Source organism: Arachis ipaensis, chromosome B9 (assembly GCF_059453495.1).
Source record: "Arachis ipaensis isolate K30076 ecotype BB chromosome B9, ASM5945349v1, whole genome shotgun sequence".
Lineage (NCBI taxonomy): Eukaryota > Viridiplantae > Streptophyta > Magnoliopsida > Fabales > Fabaceae > Arachis > Arachis ipaensis.
Window position 1 is genome coordinate 110,151,912 of NC_142444.1, and position 26,240 is coordinate 110,178,151.

The 26,240-nt window shown below is 39.7% G+C and overlaps 2 non-coding genes and 1 pseudogene across 2 annotated transcripts; 1 reads left to right on the forward strand and 2 right to left on the reverse strand.

Annotated features, from left to right (window-relative positions):
* LOC148545880 (4,5-DOPA dioxygenase extradiol-like) overlaps positions 1-26,240 on the forward strand; it is a 173,541-nt pseudogene that overhangs the window by 134,556 nt on the left and 12,745 nt on the right.
* Positions 1,695-1,802, reverse strand: LOC148545889 (small nucleolar RNA R71). The gene has a single exon (XR_015900821.1). It is a non-coding gene; the product is annotated as a small nucleolar RNA R71 (small nucleolar RNA).
* Positions 8,800-8,907, reverse strand: LOC148545890 (small nucleolar RNA R71). Its single transcript, XR_015900964.1, has one exon. It is a non-coding gene; the product is annotated as a small nucleolar RNA R71 (small nucleolar RNA).

Here is a 26,240-nt window from a genome sequence, read left to right on the forward strand (position 1 = left end):
CTATGAGTAGCTAAATTCCCTCTCATTGAGAGAGGGACCTCTGTTATACTTGATGGATTAATGATAGTAAATTTTTTCTTCTCTTCATCTTCTCTTTGATTTGCTAGAAGGAATTTCAGTTTAATGTTAATGTTCAATCACCTTGGAAAAGGGGTTGAATGTAAAATGGATTTCATGGGAACCTTGGAAAAGGAAACATGAAACCATGCTAGAAATCCCTTTTCACACTTGAGTAGGATCCGGGTTTTGGTGTTTGGATATGGTGACATACAATCCTCCCTCTACTTGGACCTATGATGATGTGTGGTATAATCAGGGACCAAGCATATCTCTCTTCATCAGCAATTAAACCAAGGAATTGGCTATTGATCAAGATCTGAGAGATTGAGTCACCAAGGGATTGGGCTCAATCAATCATGATTGTCAAGAGGTCAATGAATTGCATGATTGAAAAAGATATGAGCTGGATATAATCCAAAGAGACAACATCTCATGATCTCAATAAATCTCCCTATTCTTATCTTTCACTTTCTTTATAGCTTTTTTTACATTCTGCAAATCTCCATTCCCATTTACAATTAAGTCATTTAAGTTTCTGCCCTTTACATTCCTACCTTTTCCATTTCTGTATTTTACTGCTTTTCTTTACTTTTGAGTCATTTATAATTCTACCAATTTATAATTCTGCAATTACAATCTATTCTGTTTAGCTTGACTAATTCACCAATTGATTAAAATTGCTCAAATCTACCAATCTCTGTGGATACGATCCCACTCCACTGTGGGTTATTACTTGACGATAATTTTGGTGTGCTTGCCAAAAGAACGGATTCATCATTTTTATATGGGGAGTGAATTCGGCTCATCAAGTTTTATGGCGCCGTTTCTGGGGATTGGTTTGAATTTGACAATGATTAAATTGATTGGAGAGCTAGATTAAGCAATTTAATTACCTTATTATTTTTCTTTTAGTTCTTTAATTCTTCTTTCCGTTCTGTTTTCTTTTTGCTTTGATTATTTCAGTGATTCATTGTTCATATTTCTATTCTTCTAACTGTTTGATTAATTGCATCAACCAAGCTAACCGCTAATTTTGACAAGAGTGATTCCTTTACTTGCTCTCTTCTTACTGTTTGTTGAATGTATGATAGGTAGAAGGGGAGAAACTTCATCTTCCTTCGATCGTGAACCTGAGAGGACCTTCCTTAGATTAAGGAAGGAAGCAAGAGGCAAAGGCATAGTCAGAGAGGAAGTAGTAGAGGGAGATCTAGAAACTACTATGGAGGAAGAAGTGCATAACAATATTGGAGAGGAAGAAGTGCATAGTCAGAGTCTTAGGCTCCTACATCAACCCAAATCCAGAAAACTGTGGTAGCAGTATCCTCAAACCAACAATCTATGCTAACAATTTTGAGTTGAAACCTCAACTCATCACACTTGTCCAGAATAACTGTTCATATGGAGGAGGTGTCCAAGAGGACCCAAACCAATATCTCTCTATATTCTTGAGGATTTGTGACACTGTAAAGTCCAATGGTGTACACCCTGATACTTACAAGCTACTTTTGTTCCCCTTCTCACTCAGAGATAAGGCAGCAAAGTGGTTGGAAGCATTTTCCAAGGAGATCCTAACAACATGGGATGAAGTTGTGAACAAATTCCTAGCAAGATTCTACCCTCCACAGAGAGTTAATAGACTAAGAGCTGAGGTGCAAACCTTCAGACAGCAAGATGGTGAAACACTTTATGAGGCCTGGGAGAGGTTCAAAGATTTGACAAGAAAATGCCCACCGGATATGTTCAATGAGTGGGTACAACTACACATCTTCTATGAAGGGCTGTTATATGAGTCAAAACAAGTAGTAGATCATTCTTCAGGAGGCTCACTCAATAAGAAGAAAACCATTGAAGAAGCTATAGATGTCATTGAGACTGTGGCTGAGAATGAGTATTTCTATGCTTCAGATAGAACTCAAAAGAGAGGAGTAATGGAGCTCAATTTAATGGATGCCTTGTTAGCCCAAAACAAAGTGATTACTGCACAACTAGCAGCCTTGACCAAGAAGATGGAGAATAATCAAGTCTCAGCCATCCAAGCCCAAGCCCCTCAACAAGAAGGAGATGCACCAGAAGTTGAATGTGAATGGGAGCAAGCTAACTATGTGAACAATTTTAGACCCCCATATGATCCAAACTCTAAGACATACAACCCAGGTTGGAAGAACCACCCAAGTTTTGGGTGGGAGAACCAACAAAGCCACAACCAAGACCATAGCAAGCCATACCAATCCAACCAATACCATAATCATAACCCCAACCATCAATCAAGCAACAATAGACCCTACAACAACTCACAAAACACATCATACCATTGCACTCAACAAACACACAACAACCACCATCAAGACACATCAACCTCAATCATCCAACCATGTGAAATCAAGAGCAACTTTGAGAGAATAGAGGCTGCAATAGCACAACTGTCATCACAGCTGACAAGAGCTATTTCCACTCTTTTGGAGAGACAAACACAGGCTGACAGAAAGATAGATGCCAACCAAGAAGAATACAGATCAAATCTAAAGAATCAAGGCACAGCAATCTCAAAATTGGAAGCACAAGTAGGGATTTTATCCAAGCAAATTCCAATGTCCACACATATATTTCCCAGTGATACCATGGCTAATCCAAGAGGGGAGTGCAAGGCCATCATACTTAGAAGCAGGAAAGTTGTAGAAGAAGCAACCCCAAGCCAGAGCAACCATGAAAAAGAAGCTGCAGAAAAGCCTGGAAACAAGAATGAAGAAGAAACCCCTGCCCTATCCTTACCAAAGCCAGTCTTGAAGCCTTATGTGCCAAAGGCACCATATCCACAAAGGCTGAGGAAGGATGGGAAGGATGGCCAGTTTTCTAGATTCTTAGAGATCTTCAAGAAGCTCCAAATCAACATACCATTTGCTGAGGCATTAGAGCAAATGCCACTCTATGCCAAATTTTTAAAGGAGCTTATGACAAGAAAGAGGAACTGGGGAGAAAAAGAGACCATAGTGCTAACTGAGGAATGTAGTGCCATCATACAAAAGAAGCTCTCTCAGAAGATGAAAGACCCTAGGAGTTTCCAATGCATCATAGGGATATCAACATTGAAAAAGCATTATGTGTCCTGGGAGCTAGCATCAATCTCATGTCCTTGGCCATGATGAGAAGGATGAAGATTGAGGAAGCCAAACCAACAAGGATGGCACTCCAATTGGCTGATAGAACATTCAAATTCCCTCATGGGGTGGTGGAGGACTTGTTGGTGAAGGTGGGAAAGTTTATTTTCCCAGCTGACTTTGTTGTGCTGGATATGGAAGAAGAAGCCAACACATCAATCATCCTAGGAAGGCCATTCCTAGCTACTGCTGGAGCCATTATTGATGTCCAAAAAGGGGAGCTAGTCTTGATGTTGCATGAAGAGAAGATGGTCTTCAATGTCTTTAAGGCAATGAGTTACCCCAAGGAATCTATAGGAGAGTGTATGATGGTAGATACCATAGAGAAGATAGTTCAAAGAGTGTTGGAGGAAGAATAATGTGAAGAGATTATGGAGCTAGAACAACACGCACAAGGTGGAGAATTACCACAAGGAACCATAGAGAACTCAATCATGCTGAACCACAAGGACAACAAGGAAGTGGAAGCACCTAAACTGGAGCTGAAAACCTTACCTCCAAGTTTGAAATATGCATATTTGGGTAACAACAACACTTACCCAGTGATCATTAACTTAAGCTTGAGTAAGGAACAAGAAGAGGAGCTTATCCAAGTGCTGAAATAACACAAAGATGCTATAGGATGGACACTTGCAGACTTAAAGGGAATTAGTCCTTCAATGTGCATGCACAAGATCCTACTTGAAGAAGGTGCTAAGCCCTCAAGACAGCAACAAAGAAGGCTGAACCGAACCATGAATGAAGTGGTCCAAAAAGAGGTGTTGAAGCTGTGGCAAGCAGGGGTGATTTACCCCATCTCAGACAGCCCTTGGGTAAGCCCTGTGCAGGTAGTGCCAAAGAAAGGAGGGGTCACTGTTGTACCAAATGAGAAGAATGAGCTGATACCCACAAGAATAGTGACTGGCTGGTGCATGTGCATTGACTATAGGAAGCTTAATGCAGCCACCAGGAAGGATCACTTCCCTCTGTCTTTCATGGATTAGATGCTTGAGAGACTGGCCGAACATGAATATTATTGTATTTTGGATGGTTATTCTGGTTACAACCAAATTGTTGTAGACCCCAAGGACCAGAAGAAAACCTCATTTACTTGTCCATATGGTGTTTTTGCTTATAGGAGAATGCCCTTTGGATTGTGCAATGCACCTGCAACATTCCAAAGGTGCATGCTCTCCATATTTTCAGACATGATTGAAAGATTCATTGAGGTGTTTATGGATGAATTTTCTATTTTTAGTGATTCATATTCTAATTGCTTGCACCACTTGGCCTTGGTGCTAAAGAGATGCCAAGAAACCAACCTTGTTTTAAATTGGGAAAAAATGCCATTTCATGGTCACAGAAGGGGTGGTTCTTGGTCATAAGATCTCAAAAAAGGGCATAGAGGTGGACAAGGCTAAGGTAGAGGTGATTGAAAAGTTACCCCCACCTTGCAATGTCAATGCAATTAAAAGTTTTCTAGGACATGCTGGCTTCTACAGGAAGTTTATTAGAGACTTCTCCAAGGTTGTGATGAGCGGATAATTTATACGCTTTTCGGCATTGTTTTTAATATGTTTTTAGTATGATTTAATTAGTTTGTATTATATTTTTATTAGTTTTTAATTAAAAATCACATTTCTGGACTTTACTATGAGTTTGTGTGTTTTTCTGTGATTTCAAGTATTTTCTGGCTGAAATTGAGGGACCTGAGCAAAAATCATATTTAGAGGTTGAAGAAGGACTGCAGATGCTGTTGGATTCTGACCTCCCTGCACTCAAAGTGGATTTTCTAAAGCTACAGAACCTCAAATGGCGCGCTTTTAAATTCGTTGGAAAGTAGACATCCAGGGCTTTCCAGCAATATATAATAGTCTATACTTTTCCCGAGTTTAGACGATGCAAACTGGCGTTCAACGCCAGTTCCATGTTGCAGTCTGGCGTTCAGCGCCAGAAACAAGTTGCAAAGTGGAGTTCAACGCCAGAAACACGTTACAAACTGGCGTTCAACTCCAAGAATGACCTCCCCATGTGTAAACTTCAAGCTCAGCCCAAGCACACACCATGTGGGCCCTGGAAGTGGATTTTTGCATCATTTACTTATTTCTGTAAACCCTAGTAACTAGTTTAGTATAAATAGGACTTTTTACTATTGTATTTACATCTTTGGATCTTCGGATTATCTTTTGGTCCTTTGATCACCTTTGGGGGCTGGCCATTCGGCCATGCCTGGACCTTCATCACTTATGTATTTTCAACGGTACAGTTTCTACACACCATAGATTAAGGTGTGGAGCTCTGCTGTTCCTCAAAGATTAATGCAAAGTACTACTGTTTTTCTATTCAATTCAACTTATTCCGCTTCTAAGATATTCATTTGCACTTCAATATGATGGATGTGATGATCGTGACAGTCATCATCATTCTCAACTTATGAACGCGTGCCTGACAACCACTTCCGTTCTACCTTAGATTGAATGGATATCTCTTGGATATCTAATACAGGGGACCGAGTCCGAGTTATTAGTGTCTTTGTGGTATAAGTTAGAACCCATGGATGGCCATTCCTGAGATCCGGAAAGTCAAAACCTTTTCTGTGGTATTCCGAGTAGGATCTGGGAAGGGATGGCTGTGACGAGCTTCAAACTCGCGAGTGCTGGGCGTAGTGACAGACGCAAAAGGATAGTAAATCCTATTCCAGTATGATCGAGAACCAACAGATGATTAGCCATGCAGTGACAGCGCATTGGACCATTTTCACTGGAGGATGGGATGTAGCCATTGACAACGGTGATGCCCTACATAAAGCTTGCCATGGAAAGGAGTATGATTGATTGGATGAAGACACCAGGAAAGCAGAGATCAGAGGAACGAAAGCATCTCTATACGCTTATCTGAAATTCTCACCAATGAATTACATAAGTACCACTATCCTATTTTATATTTTATTTAATTTTCATCCACTATAATTTCTTAATACAATTTAATCCGCCTGACTGAGATTTACAAGGTGACCATAGCTTGCTTCAAGCTGACAATCTCCGTGGGATCGACCCTTACGTAAGGTTTATTACTTGGACGACCCAGTGCACTTGCTGGTTAGTTGTAGAAAGTTGTGAAACAGATATAAGATCATGAACGTGCGTATTGAGTTTTTAGCGCCGTTACCAAGAAATGGAATGATCACGATTTCGCACACCAAGTTTTTGGCGCCGTTGTCGGGGATTGTTCGAGTTTGGACAACTGACGGTTCATCTTGTTGCTCAGATTAGGTAACTTTATTTTAATTGTAACCTTTTTGTTTTTATTTCTTAATTCTCTAAAAATACAAAAAAATCTTCAAAAATCTTTCAAAAAAAAATTTTTTTCCTTTGTTTTTGAAAATTATTTTAAAATTTTTAAGAATGAATTCTAAAGTTTCAAAATGGTATGCTGAAGTTTGGCTGGCCATCAAGCTTTAGACTAACCTGGTATGATTCCTGGAATCTTGATTGAGGACTTTGAATTCATTGCTTCCTTTTCCCTATATGTTTTTGAAAAATAAAAATATACAAAAATCCAAAAAAATTAATAAAATCATAAAAATAAAAAATATTTTATGTTGTTTGTTTGAGTCTTGAGTCAATTTTTAAGTTTGGTGTCAATTGCATATTTTTATTTTTATTTTTCTAAAAATTTTCGAAAATTCATGCATTCATAGTGTTCTTCATGATCTTCAAGTTGTTCTTGGTAAGTCTTCTTGTTTGATCTTCATATTTTCTTGTTTTGTGTCTTTCCTTTTTTTCATATGCATTCTTGAATTATTAATGTCTAAAGAATAAAAATTTTTAAGTTTGGTGTCTTGCATGTTTTTCTTTTCTTAAAAATTTTCAAAAATAAGTCTTGATGTTCATCTTGATCTTCAAAGTGTTCTTGGTGTTCATCTTGACATTCAAAGTGTTCTTGCATGCATCACATGTTTTGATCCAAAATTTTCATGCATTGAGTCTTTTTTATGTTTTTCTCTCTCATCATTAAAATTCAAAAATAAAAAAAAATATCTTTTCCTTATTTTACTCAAAATTTTCGAAAATATGATTTGATTTAGTCAAAAAGTTTTTAAATGTAATTGTTTCTTGTGAAACAAATCAAATTTTCAATTTAAAAATCTTATCTTTCCAAAATCTTTTTCAAATATCAAATCTTTTTCATTTTACCTTCATATTTTTGAAAAATTTTTAAATTTGATTTTCAAAATATTTTTCTTATTTTATTTCTTAATTTTCAAAATCTTTACTAACATTTAATATGATTGATTGAAAAATTTCATGTTGTTACTTGCTTATTAAGAAAGATTCAATCTTTAAACTCTAGAATCATATCTTTTTAGTTTCTTGTTAGTCAAGTAATCAACTTTAATTTTCAAAATCAAATCTTTTTAAATTTCTTTTTCAAACCTTTTTCAAAATAATTTTCAATCATATCTTTTTCAATTTCAATCATATCTTTTTCGAAATCAAATTTAAAATCTTTTCTAACTTCTTTTCTAACTCCCTATCTTTTCAAAATTTGACTTTCAAATCTTTTTCAATCAATCTTATCTTTTTGTTTCAATCACATCTTTTTCAAATTTCAATCTTATCTTGCCAAAATTTGATTTTCAAAATCTCTTAACCACTTAACTTTTTGTTTGATTCTTATCTTTCTCAAAACTGCCCAACTAACTTTCTACCTTTAATTTTCGAAAATCTCTCTCTCTTTTTTTTTTCAAAATTCCTTTTTAATTAACTAATTATTTTAAATTTTAATTTTTAATTTAATTTCAAACTTTAATTTTCGAAATTTAACTTTAAATTTAATTTTTATTTTAATTAATTTCGAAATTCTCTCTCTCATCTCCTTCTATTTATTTATTCATCTACTAACACTTCTCTCCCATCCAAAAATTCGAACACCACCTCCCTCTCTGTGTTCAAGTTTTCCCTCTTTTCTTCCTTACATTACATTCTTTTCTTCTTCTAATCACACAAAGGAACCTCTCTCTACTGAGGCAAAGAGTATCCCTATTATTTTCTATTTTCTTCTTTTTCATATGAGCAAGAGCAAGGACAAGAACATTCTTGTTGAAGCAGATCCTGAACCTGAAAGGACTCTGAAAAGAAAACTAAGAGAAGCTAAAATACAACAATCCAGAGACAACCTTACAGGAATTTTCGAACAGGAAGAGGAGATGGCAGCCAAAAATAATAATAATGCAAGGAGGATGCTTGGTGACTTTACTGCACCTAATTCCAATTTACATGGAAGAAGCATCTTCATTCCTGCCATTGAAGCAAACAATTTTGAGCTGAAACCTCAATTAGTTTCTCTGATGCAGCAGAACTGCAAGTTTTATGGACTTCCATCTAAAGATCCTTTTCAATTCTTAACTGAATTCTTGCAGATCTGTGATACTGTTAAGACCAATGGGGTTGATCCTGAGGTCTACAGGCTTATGCTTTTCCCGTTTGCTGTAAGAGACAGAGCTAGAGTGTGGTTAGACTCTCAACCCAAAGATAGCCTGAACTCTTGGGATAAGCTGGTCACGGCTTTCTTAGCCAAGTTCTTCCCTCCTCAAAAGCTGAGTAAGCTTAGAGTGGATGTTCAAACCTTCAGACAGAAAGAAGGTGAATCCCTCTATGAAGCTTGGGAGAGATATAAGCAACTGACCAAAAAGTGTCCTTCTGACATGCTTTCAGAATGGACCATCCTGGATATATTCTATGATGGTCTGTCTGAATTAGCTAAGATGTCATTGGATACTTCTGCAGGTGGATCCATTCACCTAAAGAAAATGCCTTTTCAGAAGCTCAAGAACACATTGACATGGTTGCTAATAACCAGTTCATGTACACTTCTTAGAGGAATCCTGTGAGTAATGGGATGCCTCAGAAGAAGGGAGTTCTTGAAATTAATACTCTGAATGCCATATTGGCTCAAAACAAAATATTGACTTAGCAAGTCAATATGATTTCTCAGAGTCTGAATGGAATGCAAGCTGCATCCAACAATACTCAAGAGGCATCTTCTGAGGAATAAGCTTATGATCCTGAGAACCCTGCAATAGCAGAGGTGAATTACATGGGTGAACCCTATGGAAACACTTATAATCCCTCATGGAAAAATCACCCAAATCTCTCATGGAAGGATCAACAAAAGCCTCAACAAGGCTTTAATAATGGTGGAAGAAACAGGTTTAGCAATAGCAAGCCTTTTCTATCATCCACTCAGCAAAAGACAGAGTGTTCTGAGCAGAATCCATCTAGCTTGGCAAATATAGTCTCTGATCTATCTAAGGCCACTTTAAGTTTCATGAATGAAACAAGGTCCTCCATTAGAAATCTGGAAGCACAAGTGGGCCAGCTGAGTAAAAAGATCACTGAAACCCCTCCTAGTACTCTCCCAAGCAATACAGAAGAAAATCCAAAAGGAGAGTGCAAGGCCATTGAAATAACCATCATGGCCGAACCCACAAGAGAGGAGGAGGACGTGAATCTCAGTGAGAAAGACCTCCTGGGACGTCCAGTGATCAATAAGGAGTTTCCCTTTGAGGAGCCAAAGGAATCTGAGGCTCATCTAGAGACCATAGAGATTCCATTGAACCTCCTTATGCCATTCATGAGCTCTGATGAGTATTCTTCTTCTGAAGAGAATGAAGATGTTATTGAAAGCAAGTTGCCAAGTACCTTGGTGTAATCATGAAGCTCTATTCACTATTTGGTAATGAGACTTGGGAAGATGAACCTCCCTTGCTCATCAATGAACTGAGTGATCTGGATCAACTGACATTGCCTCAGAAGAAACAGGATCCTGGAAAGTTCTTAATACCTTGCACCATAGGCACCATGACCTTTGAGAAGGCTCTGTGTGACCTTGGGTCAGGGATAAACCTCATGCCCCTCTCTGTAATGGAGAAAATGAGAATCTTTGAGGTGCAAGCTGCCAGAATCTCATTAGAGATGGCAGACAACTCAATAAAACAGGCTTATGGACAAGTAGAGGACGTGTTAGTAAAGGTTGAAGGCCTTTACATCCCTGCTGATTTCATAATCCTGGATACTGGGAAGGATGAGGATGAATCCATCATTCTTGGAAGACCCTTCCTAGCCATAGCAAGAGCTGTGATTGATGTGGACAGAGGAGAATTGATCCTTCAACTGAATGAGGACTCCTTTGTGTTTAAAACTCAAGGATCTCCTTCTGTAACCATGAAGAGGAAGCATGAAAAGCTTCTCTCACTGCAGAGTCAACCAAAGCCCCCACAGTCAAACTCTAAGTTTGGTGTTAGGAGTCTATAAAATTGACCTGATCACCTGTGTGGCTCCATGAGAGCCCACTATCAAGCTATTGACATTAAAGAAGCGCTTGTTGGGAGGCAACCCAATGTTATTTAATCATTTTTATTTTATTTTCTCTTTGTTATTTCATGTTTTATTAGGTTGATGATCATGTGGAGTCACAAAAAAACTACTGAAAAATCAAAAACAGAATGAAAAACAGCATTGAAAACAGAACACCCTGGAGGAAGGGCTTACTGGCGTTTAAACGCCAGTAAGGAGCATCTGGTTGGCGTTTAACGCCAGAACAGAGCATGAAACTGGCGTTAAACGCCAGAAACAAGCAGCAGTCTGGCGTTTAAATGCCAGGATTGCACCCAGAGAAAAGCTGGCGTTAAACGCCAGAAACAAGCATCAGATTGGCGTTTAACGCCAGAAACATGCACCATACTGGCGTTCAATGCCAGAAACATGCTGCAGACTGGCGTTGAACGCCCAAAACAAGCATGGAAGTGGCGTTTAACGCCAGAAATATGCTGCAGTCTGGCGTTAAACGCCAGGATTGCATATATAGGGCGTTTTACACGCCTCAAAGGTGAAGGGATGAGAAATCCTCAAACACCTCAAGATCTGTGGACCCCACAGGATCCCCACTTACCTTTCTTTTCTCCTCTTCACACCTTTTCATATCACTTTTCCCCAAATACCCCTCACCAATCAACTCAATCACTCTTTCCTATCACCTCTTCACCACTCACATCCATCCTCTCTTCCCCAAAAACCCCACCTACCTTTAAATTCAAAATATTTCCCTCCCAAAACCAACCCTAAATGGCCGAACCCTAACCCCTCCCCACTCCTATATAAACCCCTCATTCCTTCTTCATTTTCACACAACACAACCCTCTCTTCTTCCACTTGGCCGAAACCACTTCTCCCTCCATCTCCTCCATTCTCTTCTTCTTCTACTTCTTTCTCAATTCTTTTGCTCGAGGACGAGCAACCATTTTAAGTTTGGTGTGGTAAAATTATTGCTTTTTGTTTTTCCATAACCATTCATGGCACCTAAGGCCAGAGAAACCTCTAGAAAGAGGAAAGGGAAGGCAATTGCTTCCACCTCTGAGTCATGGGAGATGGAGAGATTCATCTTTAAGGTCCATCAAGATCACTTCTATGAAGTTGTGGCCAAGAAGAAAGTGATCCCTGAGGTTCCTTTCAAACTCAAAAAGAATGAGTGTCCAGAGATCCGACTTGAAATCCAAAGAAGAAGTTGGGAAGTTCTAACCAACCCCATTCAACAAGTCAGGATCTTAATGGTTCAAGAGTTCTATGCAAATGCATGGGTTACTAGGAACCATGATCAAAGTGTGAACCCAAACCCAAAGAATTGGCTCACCATGGTTCGGGGGAAATACTTAGATTTCAGTCCAGAGAATGTGAGGCTGGCGTTCAACTTGCCAATGATGGAAGAGAACGCATGCCCCTACACTAGAAGAGTCAACTTTGATCAAAGGTTGGACCAAGTCCTCATGGACATATGTGTGGAAGGAGCTCAATGGAAAATTGACTCAAAAGGCAAGCCGGTTCAACTAAGAAGGCTTGACCTCAAACTAGTAGCTAGAGGATGGTTGGAGTTTATTCAACGCTCAATTATTCCTACTAGCAACCGGTCTGAAGTTACTATAGACCGGGCCATCATGATCCATAGCATCATGATTGGGGAGGAAGTGGAGGTTCATGAGATTATACCTCAAGAACTCTACAAGGTGGCTGACAAGTCCTCCAACTTGGCAAGGTTAGCCTTTCCTCACCTCATTTGCCACCTCTGCAATTCGGCTGGGATTGACATAGATGGAGACATCTTTATTGAAGAGGACAAGCCCATCACTAAGAAAAGGATGGAGCAAACAAGAGAGCATGGACCTCAACATGAGCATGAGGAAATTCCTCACCATGAAATCCCTGAGATGCCTCAAGGGATGCACTTTCCTCCATAAAACTATTGGGAACAAATCAACACTTCCCTAGGTGAATTAAGTTCCAACATGGGACAATTAAGGTGGAACATCAAGAGCACCCCATCATCCTCCATGAAATTAGAGAAGATCAAAGAGCTATGAGGGAGGAGCAAGAAAGACAAGGAAGAGACATAGAGGAGCTCAAAAGCACCATTGGTTCTTCAAGAAGAGGAAGACGCCACCCTCACTAAGCTGGACTCATTCCTTAATCTCCTTGTTTATTTATTTTTCTATTTTTCGATTTTTATGCTTTATGTTTGTTTATGTTTTTGTCTTCATGATCGCTAGTATTTAAGTGTCTATGCCTTAAAGTTATGAATGTCCTATGAATCCATCACCTCTCTTGAATGAAAAATGTTTTAATTACAAAAGAACAAGAAGTACATGGTTTCGAATTCATCCTTGAAACTAGTTTAATTATTTTGATGTGGTGACAATACTTTTTGTTTTCTGAATGAATGCTTGAACAGTGCATATGTCTTTTGAAGTTGTTGTTTAAGAATGTTAAATATGTTGGCTCTTGAAAGAATGATGAACAGGAGAAATATTATTTGATAATTTGAAAAATTATAAAAATAATTCTTGAAGCAAGAAAAAGCAGTGAATACAAAAGCTTGCAGAAAGAAAAAAGAAGAAAAAAAATATAGCAAAAAAAAAAGAGAAAGAAAAAGAAAAAGCAAGCAGAAAAAGCTAAAAGCTCTTTAAACCAAAAGGCAAGAGCAAAAAGCCAATAACCCTTAAAACCAAAAGGCAAGGGTAATAAAAAGCATCCAAGGCTTTGAGCATCAGTGGATAGGAGGGCCTAAAGGAATAAAATCCTGGCCTAAGCGGCTAAACCAAGCTGTCCCTAACCATGTGCTTGTGGCGTGAAGGTGTCAAGTGAAAACTTGAGACTAAGCGGTTAAAGTCAAGGTCCAAAGCAAAAGAAGAGTGTGCTTAAGAACCCTGGACACCTCTAATTGGGGACTTTAGCAAAGCTGAGTCACAATCTGAAAAGGTTCACCCAGTTATGTGTCTGTGGCATTTATGTATTCGGTGGTAATACTGGAAAACAAAGTGCTTAGGGCCACGGCCAAGACTCATAAAGTAGCTGTGTTCAAGAATCAACATACTGAACTAGGAGAATCAATAACACTATCTGAATTCTAAGTTCATATAGATGCCAATCATTCTGAACTTCAATGGATAAAGTGAGATGCCAAAACTATTCAAGAGGCAAAAAGCTACAAGTCCCGCTCATCTGATTGGAGCTAAGTTTCATTGATATTTTGGAATTTATAGAGGTTGAAGAAGGACTGCAGATGCTGTTGGATTCTGACCTCCCTGCACTCAAAGTGGATTTTTTGGAGCTACAGAACTCCAAATGGCGCGCTTCCAATTGCGTTGGAAAGTAGACATCCAGGGCTTTCCAGAAATATATAATAGTCCATACTTTTCCCGAGTTTAGATGATGCAAACTGGCGTTCAGCGCCAGAAACAAGTTGTAAAGTGGAGTTCAACGCCAGAAACACGTTAGAAACTGGCGTTCAACTCCAAGAATGACCTCTCCACGTGTAAACTTTAAGCTCAGCCCAAGCACACACCAAGTGGGCCCCAGAAGTAGATTTTTACATCATTTACTTATTTCTATAAACCATAGTAACTAGTTTCGTATAAATAGGACTTTTTACTATTGTATTTACATCTTTGGATGTTCGGATTATCTTTTGGTCCTTTGATCATGTTCGGGGGCTGGCCATTCGGCCATGCCTGGACCTTCATCACTTATGTATTTTCAACGGTAGAGTTTCTACACACCATAGATTAAGGTGTGGAGCTCTGCTGTTCCTCAAAGATTAATGCAAAGTACTACTGTTTTTCTATTCAATTCAACTTATTCTGCTTCTAAGATATTCATTCGCACTTCAATATGATGGATGTGATGATCGTGACAGTCATCATCATTCTCAACTTATCAACGCGTGCCTAACAACCACTTCTGTTCTACCTTAGATTGAATGGATATCTCTTGGATATCTAATACAGGGGACCGAGTCTGAGTTATTAGTGTCTTCGTGGTATAAGTTAGAACCCATGGATGGCCATTCCTGAGATCCAGAAAGTCTAAACCTTGTTTGTGGTATTCTGAGTAGGATCTGGGAAGGGATGGCTGTGACGAGTTTCAAACTCGCGAGTGTTGGGCGTAGTGACAGACGTAAAAGGATAGTAAATCCTATTCCAGTATGATCGAGAACCGACAGATGATTAGCCATGCAGTGACAGCGCATTGGACCATTTTCACAAGAGGATGGGATGTAGCTATTGACAACGGTGATGCCCTACATAAAGCTTGCCATGGAAAAGAGTAGGATTGATTGGATGAAGACACCAGGAAAGCAGAGATCAGAGGAACGAAAGCATCTCTATACGCTTATCTGAAATTCTCACCAATGAATTACATAAATACCACTATCCTATTTTATATTTTATTTAATTTTCATCCACTATAATTTCTTAATACAATTTAATCCGCCTGACTGAGATTTACAAGGTGACCATAGCTTGCTTCAAGCCGACAATCTCCGTGGGATCGACCTTTACTCACGTAAGGTTTATTACTTGGATGACCCAGTGCACTTGCTGGTTAGTTGTACGAAGTTGTGAAACAGATATAAGATCATTAACGTGCGTATTGAGTTTTTAGCACCGTTACGAAGGAATGGAATGATCACGATTTCGCACACCAGGTTGCCAAACCTTTGAGCAACCTACTTGTCTCTAATGTACCTTTTGTTTTTGATAATGAATGCATGCTAGCCTTTGAAGAACTTAAGAACAAACTCTCCTCTGCTCCTATCATAGCACCACCATGCTGGGATTTACCCTTTGAGTTGATGTGTGATGCATCAGATTTTGCTGTGGGTGCTGTTTTAGGACAGACGAAGGACAAATTGGTGCATGTTATTTACTATGCCAGCAAAGTCCTCAATAAAAATCAAAGAAACTATACCACTACAGAAAAGGAACTACTTGCCATTGTCTTTGCTTTTGATAAATTTAGATCATATCTCATTGGCTCCAAACTAATTGTATTCACTGATCATGCAGCACTCAAATACATGCTTATCAAACAAGAGTCCAAGCCCAGACTAATAAGGTGGGTCCTACTACTCCAAGAGTTTGATATTGAAATTAAAGATAGGAGTGGAGCAGAGAACAAAGTGGCTGATCACCTTTCAAGGATCCCACAAGAAGATGATGGGGCACACCAATTTGCAGTGAATGAGAGCTTTCCTGATGAGTAGTTGATGATGATCCAAGAGGCCCCTTGGTTCGCGGACATAGCCAATTTCAAGGCTATTAGAGAACTACCAACTAACATCAACAAACACATGAGGAAAAAGCTAGTCAAAGATGCTAAACATTACATCTGGGATGAGCCCTATTTGTTCAAAAAGTGTGCAGCTGGGATCTTGAGAAGGTCGCTATCTCCCATGAAGAAGGACAAGAAGTGTTTTGGCAATGTCATTGATCTGCATATGGAGGTCATTTCAGTGGAGAAAGAACTGCAGCAAATGTGCTACAATGTGGATTCTATTGGCCAACCATGTTCAAGGATGCAAGGGATTTGGTATCAAGGTGTGATGAATGCCAAAGGACTGGCAATCTACCCAAGAAAAATGAGATGCCACAGAGGTTCATAATGGAGTTAGAGTTGTTTGATGTGTGGGGAATTGATTTCATGAGACATTTCCCATCCTCCTACTCAAACAGTTATATATTGGTGGCTGTAGATTATGTGTCAAAGTGGGTAGAAGCCATAGCCACTTCAACAAATGACAATAAGGTTATGATGAACTTTTTGAGAAAGAATATCTTCAGTAGATTTGGAGTTCCTAGAGCTCTCATCAGTGATGGAGGAACACACTTCTACAATAGGCAACTTGAAGCACTCCTCTCTAAATATGGAGTCAAGCACAAAGTGGAAACTCCATACCATCCGCAGACTAATGGACAAGCTGAGATTTCAAACAGGGAGCTCAAAAGAATTCTTGAAAAAACTGTTGGAAGCTCAAGAAAGGATTGGTCTAAGAAGCTGGATGATGCATTATGGGCCTACAGGACAGCCTTCAAAACACCTTTTGGGATGTCTCCATACCAACTGGTGTATGGCAAGGCTTGTCACTTACCAGTTGAGCTTGAACATAGAGCATTCTGGGCTTTAAAAATGTTAAACTTTGATGATCAAGCTGCTGGAGAAAAGAGGCTAAGGCAACTCAATGAGCTGGAGGAATTCAGAAATCAAGCCTATGACAATGCAAAGATTTACAAGGAAAACACAAAGAGGTGTCATGATAAAAAGATAGCAAGAAGAGAGTTCAAAGAAGGACAAAGAATGTTGCTATACAATTCAAGACTTAAGTTCTTCCCAGGGAAGCTCAAGTCTCGATGGTCTGGACCCTTCACCATCTATGGTCATGTAGAGCTCATGGAGGACAAAACACAAAGAACTTTCAATGTGAATGGCCATAGACTTAAGCATTACTTCAGAGACTCACTGGATGAAGAGAGAGTGAGCTACCATCTCAGCTAAAGAAGGAAGGATGTTAAGCTAGTGACGCTAAAGAAGCGCTAGTTGGAGGCACACTAACACTTTATATCCTTTTTATTTACTGCTTTCTTAGAAGTAGATTAAAATTGTCAATTTAGGTAGTTTAAGTTTTAGTTTAATATTCTGTTTTCATAGCTTTCTAAAGGTAGATCGTAGGTAGTAGATTAGGAATTTTAAATTTTAGTTTTGATAGTTAGAAAATCTTCACATTCTATTTCTTTTCTTTCTGGAAATGCAATTTGATGAACATAAATTCTAAGGATGAGTAATTGGAATGAGAACTAGCTAAAAAGCTAAGTTTGGTGTGGCCACCAACCCACTTAATCTAGACTTACAACCTTTTGAGCAAATTAAATTTGAAAATAAGCCCAGAGATTAAGTTTGGTGTGGCCACCACCATACAAAATCCCATCTAGCAAGCCCAATACCATCCAAATTGAAAGCAATTAATAAGTTGGTAAGTGCATGAAAGTAGATTTTAAATGTGTTTGGAAGGGGTTGAAAGCAATGGAATGTGAAAGGATGAGATTTAATTCACCCTTATGAACACATTAAAAACCCAATGATGAACCCAATTTATTAAGATGCAATGGGATTAAGTTTGGTGTCCCAAGGGACACTCATCAGTTGCAATCTCATTCATTCATATAAAAAGGAATGTGGAGGACTCTTTTGTCACTACTGATGGGGTTTCGGTTTCATTTTCCAGGAGAGAGAATGGGCCCACATGATTGATAAGTCATCAAGAAGAGAGTCAAAGTGTACTTGCACTTTGGAACTCAACACATGCAGAAAGCAAAGTGAGATAAGGATTGGTGCCTCTTTCCACGCTAGGCGCCACTCCCAAGTGGGAAAATATTTAATTACTTTCACTTTCCACCATTCAGACCACACTTTCCATCCCTATAAAAACCTCTACTTTTCCCACCTCTCCTCCCACTTCAAACCCCAGCCTCACAATTCCTTCTTTCTTCTCGTTTCTTTCCTCTTTTCTTTACCTTTCTTCTTTTTCTTGATTAGGACAATCAAGTCCTAAGTTTGGTGTTGAGGCAAAAGTGTGTTTTGCTTGCTTTCTCTTGCAATATTTTCCAACTTTCTTTAAACCTTCAAACATCTTTCCTCAACCCAATGACACCACCAAAAATCTCAGCATCAAAGAAAAGAAAGACCAAGGAACCAGTTTCTGGATCCTCAAGTTCAAGCTTCAATGAGTACAAGTTCCTCTCCTCATTCAACCAAAACCAATTCTATGGTTGGATGAGTGAGAGGCAAATCATCCCAGAGGTTGGTTTTCAGCTGGGAAGAAATGAACATCCTGAGATCAACAGGGAGATAAATAATAGAGGCTGGGCACTCTTGTGCAACCCACCAAGAAAAGTAGTGGAAAGTTTGGTGAGAGAGTTCTATGCCAACGCTATGCCTCAGCCAGGGCAACCACATGGCTATCTTAGCTATGTGAGAGGGAAGTCCATTGATTATAGCCCCTCCAACATAGAGAGGATGCTAATGGTGAAGCAAACAAACTCCACCCGGAGCTATGAGGAAAGAATGAAGCAACAAGACCCAGGATTTGATGAGATCCTCAATGAGATCTGTGTACTGAATGTGCAATGGATAAATGACAAGGATGGGAGGCCCAACCAGCTGAGAAGAAGGGATTTAAGCCCCCAAGCTAGAGGGTGGCTAGATTTTATGAGAAGGTCTCTAATTCCCATATCCAACACTTTAGAGGTAACCAAAGAGAGAGCTGTGCTCATATACAACATAATGAAGGGAGAAAATATCAATGTTGGGGAGTTGATTGCCAACAACATCAACAAAGTGCTGAAAAGCACCAAAGATAGCTCAAGGTTGGCATTCTCCAGCATCATCCAAAGGCTGTGTGATGAAGCAGGGGTGGAAAAAATTATTGATGAAGTGCTAGTGGAGCAAGAAAAGCCCATAATTGCCAAGAAGATGGCCAAGGTGGTGGCTGTCAACCCACTTCAAAGGGCTAGGGAACACAAAGCTCATGCTCATATACCACAAGGGCAACCACAACAAGAAGAAGAAGGGGCTGAGGAGCAACCATACCACCAAGCACTTCAACTCCACCATACCAACAACACCAACAATTTCCTGAAGGATTCAACTGGGAGCAAGTGCAAGGAGACATACAACAAATAAAAGGATACATACACCATCTGAGAGAGGATGTCAACCAACTCAAGGATAATAAAAAACAACAATAGAACCAAATGAATCAGAACATACAACAACTCTAAGGGAGCTTGGAGCACATGAGGAAGGAGCAGCAAGAACAATTCGACTGGGGAGAGATGCAAAGTGCACTCAACAAAATAGTAGAGCAGAACAAATGGCAACAGAGGAACCTTGCTAAGTTCAGGCATCTTTATGATGCCAGAACCATTTCAAGGAGGCAATATGATATCAACACACAAGCGAAGCTAAATCACTTGTGCAATGCTGTGGCCGCTCTAAACCCCGGATACCCAACATTCATGCAAGGGATGGAGGAGTTGAGTGCTAGACAAGAGGAAATTCTAGCTAAACACAAGAAGGATGAAAGAAACTATATGAGAAGGCTAGGATTCTGGAAGCCCAAGGATGCAAAGGCACAAGAAGGATCTTCCAAAAAGGATGAAGATGACTCCTCCCCTTCCAAAAAGAAAGACAAAGGGAAGGGACTAATGAACCGAAGCTGCTCAAGGTTGTTGAGTTTCATGGTTGACACTCAAATTTCTGAAATTTCTGTTTAAGTTTCTTTATGTTTTAAATTTTTGTTTAAAAATAAATAGTAATGCTAGGATAGTTTATGATTAATGCTTAGTTTTTTTTATGCCTGAAGTCTTTTGTGAGTCTTTTCAAAAGCAAGAAAGAAAATGCAATGTTAAGATTAAGCCTTTTCAACTTCAACAAAAGCATAGCTGTTTCCATAAGAGTCATTGTGAGTTGCTACAAAAATAAGAGCAAAAGAGACTAAGACCAAGTGGGAATGTTCAAAAACTAAGACATAATGAACTAAGTGTAGAACCTTGAATGAAATAGAAAGAAAATAAGTCATGAAAAGTGGTACACGAAATTGTGATCTCCAGGCTCGAACAGATCCTGGTAATGGCTCCAAAGCTTGGTGCTCTGATCTTAATTCATAATTGTCACAACTTCGATACAACTAACCAGCAAGTGCACTGGGTCGTCCAAGTAATACCTTACGTGAGTAAGGGTCGAATCCCACAGAGATTGTTGGTATGAAGCAAGCTATGGTCACCTTGTAAATCTCAGTCAGGCAGATATAAAGTGATGATAGTGTTTTCGAATTTAATATAATAAGATAGGGATAGAAATACTTATGTAAATCATTGGTAGGAATTTCAGATAAGCGAATGGAGATGCTTTTCGTTCCTCTGAACCTCTGCTTTCCTGCTATCTTCATCCAATCAGTCTTACTCCTTTCCATGGCTGGCTTTATATGATACATCACCACTGTCAATGGCTACTTTCGGTCATCTCTCGGGAAAATGATCCAATGCCCTGTCACGGCACGGCTAATCGTCTGGAGGCATCACCCTTGCCAATGGCTTCATCTTATCCTCTCGGTGAATAATATGCTCACGCACCCTATCACGGCACGGCTATTCATCTGTCGGTTCTCGATCATGCTGGAATAGGATTTACTATCCTTTTGCGTCTGTCACTAACGCCCTGCAATCGCGAGTTAGGAGCTCGTCACAGTCATTCAATCATTGAATCCTACTCGGAATACCACAGACAAGGTTTAGACTTTTCGGATTCTCTTGAATGCCGCCATCATTCTAGCTTACGCCACGAAGATTCTGGTTAGGAGATCTAAGAGATACTCATTCTAGCTTATTTCATGTAGAACAGAAGTGTTTGTCAGGCACGCGTTCATAAGGGAGAAGGATGATGAGCGTCACACATAATCATCACCTTCATCACGTTCTTGGGTGCGAATGGATATCTTAGAAGCGAAATAAGAAGAATTGAATAGAAAACAGTAGTACTTTGCATTAATCTTTGAGGAACAGCAGAGCTCCACACCTTAATCTATGGAGTGTAGAAACTCTACCGTATGAAAATACATAAGTGAAGGTTCAGGCATGGCCGAGATGGCCAGCCCCTCTGATCTAAGAACCAGGCGTCCAAAGATGATCCTAAGATCCTAAGATGATCAAAAGATACCTAATACAATAGTAAAAGGTCCTATTTATAATAAACTAGTCACTAGGGTTTACATGAGTAAGTAATTGATGCATAAATCCACTTCCGGGGCCCACTTGGTGTGTGTTTGGGCTGAGCTTAAGTGTAGCACGTGTAGAGGCCATTTGTGGAGTTGAACGCCAGTTTCTGTGCCAGTTTGGGCGTTCAACTCTGGTTTTGGATCCTTTTCTGGCGCTGGATGCCAGATTTGGGCAGAAGGCTGGCGTTGAACGCCAGTTTACGTCGTCAATTCTTGGCCAAAGTATGGACTATTATATATTGCTGGAAAGCCCTGGATGTCTACTTTCCAACGCGATTAGAAGCGCGCCATTTCGAGTTCTGTAGCTCCAGAAAATCTACTTTGAGTGCAGGGAGGTCAGAATCCAACAGCATCAGCAGTCCTTTTTCAACCTCTGAATCTGATTTCTGCTCAAGTCCCTCAATTTCAGCCAGAAAATACCTGAAATCATATGAAAACACACAAACTCATAGTAAAGTCCAGAAATGTGAATTTAACATAAAAACTAATGAAAACATCCCTAAAAGTAACTAGATCCTACTAAAAACATACTAAAAACAATGTCAAAAAGCGTATAAATTATCTGCTCATCACAACACCAAACTTAAATTGTTGCTTGTCCCCAAGCAACTGAAAATCAAATAGGATAAAAAGAAGAGAATATACTACAAATTCGAAACTATCAATGAAACAGAGCTTCAATCATATGAGCGGGACTTATAGCTTTTTGCCTCTTGAATAGTTTTGGCATCTCACTTTATCCATTTGAAGTTTAGAATGATTGGCATCTATAGGAACTTCAGATTTCAAATAGTGTTATTGACTCTCCTAGTTCAGTATGATGATTCTTGAACACAGCTTCTTTATGAGTCTTGGCCGTGGCCCTAAGCACTTTGTTTTCCAGTATTACTACCGGATACATAAATGCCACAGACACATAATTGGGTGAACCTTTTCAGATTGTGACTCAGCTTTGCTAAAGTCCCCAATTAGAGGTGTCCAGGGTTTTTAAGCACACTCTTCTTTTGCTTTGGACCTTGACTTTAACCGCTCAGTCTCAAGTTTTCACTTGACACCTACACGCCACAAGCACATGGTTAGGGACAGCTTGGTTTAGCCGCTTAGACCAGGATTTCATTCCTTTAGGCCCTCCTATCCACTGATGCTCAAAGCCTTGGGATCCTTTTTATTGGCCTTGCCGTTTGGTTTTAAGGGTTATTGGCTTTTTTGCTCTTGCCTCTTGGTTTTAAGAGCTTTTGGCTTTTTCTGCTTGCTTTTTCTTTCTATTTTTTTCTATTTTTTTCGCTTATTTTTTTTTTCTACAAGCTTTGTTCTTTGCTGCTTTTTCTTGCTTCAAGAATCATTTTTATGATTTTTCAGATTATCAAATAACATGTCTCCTAGTCATTATTCTTTCAAGAGCCAACATATTTAACATTCTTAAACAACAACTTCAAAAGACATATGCACTGTTCAAACATTCATTCAGAAAACAAGAAGCATTGTCACCACATCAATATAATTAAGCTAAGTTCAAGGATAAATTCGAAACTCATGTACTTCTTGTTCTTTTGATTTAAAACAGTTTTTATTTAAGAGAGGTGATGGATTTATAGGACATTCATAACTTTAAGACACAGTTACTAACTACTAATGATCCTGTAATGAAGACACAAACATGGATAAGCACATAACATATAAAACGAAAAATAGAAGAAAGAAGAACAAGGAATGAATCCACCTTAGTGATGGTGGCGTTTCCTTCTTGAGCTCTTCTATGTCTCTTCCTTGCCTTGGCTGCTCCTCCTTCATTGCTTTTAGATCTTCTCTGATTTCATGAAGGATGATGGAGTGCTCTTGATGCTCCACCCTTAGTTGCTTCCAATAATTGTGTGGAAGAAAATGTATCCCCTGAGGTATCTCAGGGATCTCTTGATTTGCAGTCAAATGTTCTACCACTGAGCTATAGACCCTTGATGGAAGCTTTTGTCTTCCCTTTCCTCTTTCTAGAGGTTTCTCTGGCCTTAGGTGCCATCAATGGTTATGGAAAAAAACAAAAAAGCTATGCTTTTACCACACCAAACTTAGAATGTTGCTCGCCCTCGAGCAAAAGAAGAAAGAATAGAAGAATAAGAAGAAGATATGGAGAAGATGGATGGGAGTGTGTATTCGGACATATGGGTGGGATTGGGTGGGAGAAAGATGTTGAATTTTGAAGGTAGTGGGTGTATGGATGTGAGTGGTAAAGGGTTAAGAGTGTTTGTTGGGAATATAGGATGATTGAGAAGAGAGAAGAGAGTGAGTGGAGGTAGGTGGGGATCCTGTGGGGTCCACAGATCCTGAGATGATCCTGTGAGGTCCACAGATCTTGAGGTGTCAAGGCATTTACATCCCTGCACCAATTTAGGCATGTAAAATGCCCTTGCACACAACTCTGGGCGTTCAGCGCCAGGTTGGTGCCCAGTTTGGGCGTTCAACGCCCCTTTGCTGCCATTTCTGGCGTTGAACACCAGAACCATGCTTGTTCTGGGCGTTCAGCGCCAGGATGCTCCCATTCTGGGCGTTCAGCGCCAGAACTATGCTCTGTTCTGGCGTTTGAACGCCAGACAGATGCTCCTCCAGGGTGTGGTTTTTCTTCTGCTGTTTTTGATTCCGTTTTTGATTTTTTTGTTTATTTTGTGACTCCACATGATCATGAACCTAAGAAAACATGAAAAACAATAAAAATAAGAATTAGATAAACATTGGGTTGCCTCCCAACAAGCGCTTCTTTAATGTCAATAGCTTGACAGAGGGCTCTCATGGAGCCTCACAGATGTGCAGAGCTTTGTTGAGACTCTCCAACACCAAACTTAGAGTTTGGATATGGGTGTTCAACACCAAACTTAGAGTTTGGTTGTGGCCTCCCAACACCAAACTTAGAGTTTGACTGTGGGGGCTCTGGTTGACTCTGCTTTGAGAGAAGCCTTTTTTGCTTCCTCTCCATGGTTGCAGAGGGAGATCCTTGAGTTTTAAACACAAAGGAGTCCTCATTCCATTGAAGGACTATTTCACCTCTGTCAACATCAATCACAGCTCTTGCTGTGGCCAGGAAAGGTCTTCCTAGGATGATGGATTCATCCTCTTCCTTTCCAGTATCCAGGACTATGAAATCAGCAGGTATGTAAAGGCCCTCAACCTTTACTAATACATCTTCTACTTGTCCATAAGCCTGTTTTCTTGAGCTGTCTGCCATCTCTAGTGAGATTTTAGCAGCTTGCACCCCATAGATTCCCAGTTTCTCTATTACAGAGAGGGGCATGAGGTTTATTCCTGAACCAAGGTCACACAGAGCCTTAAAGATCATGGTGCCTATGGTACAAGGTATTATGAACTTTCCAGGATCCTGTCTCTTCTGAGGCAATGTCAGTTGATCCAGATCACTTAGTTCATTGATGAACAAGGGAGGTTCAACTTCCCAAGCATCAATGCCAAATAATTTGGCATTCAGCTTCATGATTGCACCAAGAAACTTGGCAGTTTGCTCTTCAGTAACATCCTCATTCTCTTCAGAAGAGGAATACTCATTAGAGCTCATGAAGGGCATAAGGAGGTTCAGTGGAATCTCTATGGTCTCTAGATGAGTCTCAGATTCCTTTGGTTCCTCTGAGGGAAGCTCCTTATTGATCACTGGACGTCCCAGGAGGTCTTCCTCCTTGGGATTCGCGTCCTCTCCTCTCCTCACAGGTTCGGCCATGGCGCTTATGTCAATGGCCTTGCACTCTCCTTTTGGATTCTCTTCTGTATTGCTTGGGAGAGTACTAGGAGGGATTTCAGTGATCCTTTTACTCAGCTGGCCCACTTGTGCTTCCAGATTTCTAATGGAAGACCTTGTTTCATTCATGAAACTTACAGTGGCCTTAGATAGATCAGAGATTAGATTTGCTAAATTAGAAGCATTTTGTTCAGAGTTCTCTGTCTGTTGCTGAGTTGATGATGGAAAAGGCTTGCTATTGCTAAACCTGTTTCTTCCACCATTATTAAAGCCTGGTTGGGGCTTTTGATCCTTCCATGAGAAATTTGGATGATTTCTCCATGTTGAGTTATAGGTGTTTCCATAAGGTTCACCTAAATAATTTATCTCTGCTATTGCAGGGTTCTCAGGATCATAGGCTTCCTCTTCAGAAGATGCCTCTTGAGTACTGTTGGATGCAGCTTGCATTCCATGCAGACTCTGAGAAATCATATTGACTTGCTGAGTCAATATTTTGTTCTGAGCCAATATGGCATTCAGAGTATCAACTTCAAGAACTCCCTTCTTCATAGGCGTCCCATTGCTTACAGGATTCCTTTCAGAAGTGTACATGAACTGGTTATTAGCAACCATGTCAATGAGTTCTTGAGCTTCTGCAGGCGTTTTCTTTAGGTGAATGGATCCACCTGCAGAGGTATCCAATGACATCTTAGATAACTCAAACAGACCATCATAGAATATATCCAAGATGGTCCATTCTGAAAGCATGTCAGAAGGACACTTTTTGGTCAACTGTTTGTATCTTTCCCAAGCTTCATAGAGTGATTTACCTTCTTTCTGTCTGAAGGTTTGAACATCAGCTCTAAGCTTGCTCAGCTTTTGAGGAGGAAAGTACTTGGCTAAGAAAGCCGTGACCAGCTTATCCCAAGAGTTCAGGCTGTCTTTAGGTTGAGAATCTAACCATAATCTAGCTCTGTCTCTTACAGCAAAAGGGAAAAGCATGAGCCTGTAGACTTCAGGATCTATTCCATTAGTCTTAACAGTATCACATATCTGCAAGAATTCAGTTAAGAACTGAAAAGGATCTTCAGATGGAAGTCCATGAAACTTGCAGTTCTGCTGCATTAGAGAAACTAATTGAGGTTTCAGCTCAAACTTGTTTGCTCCAATGG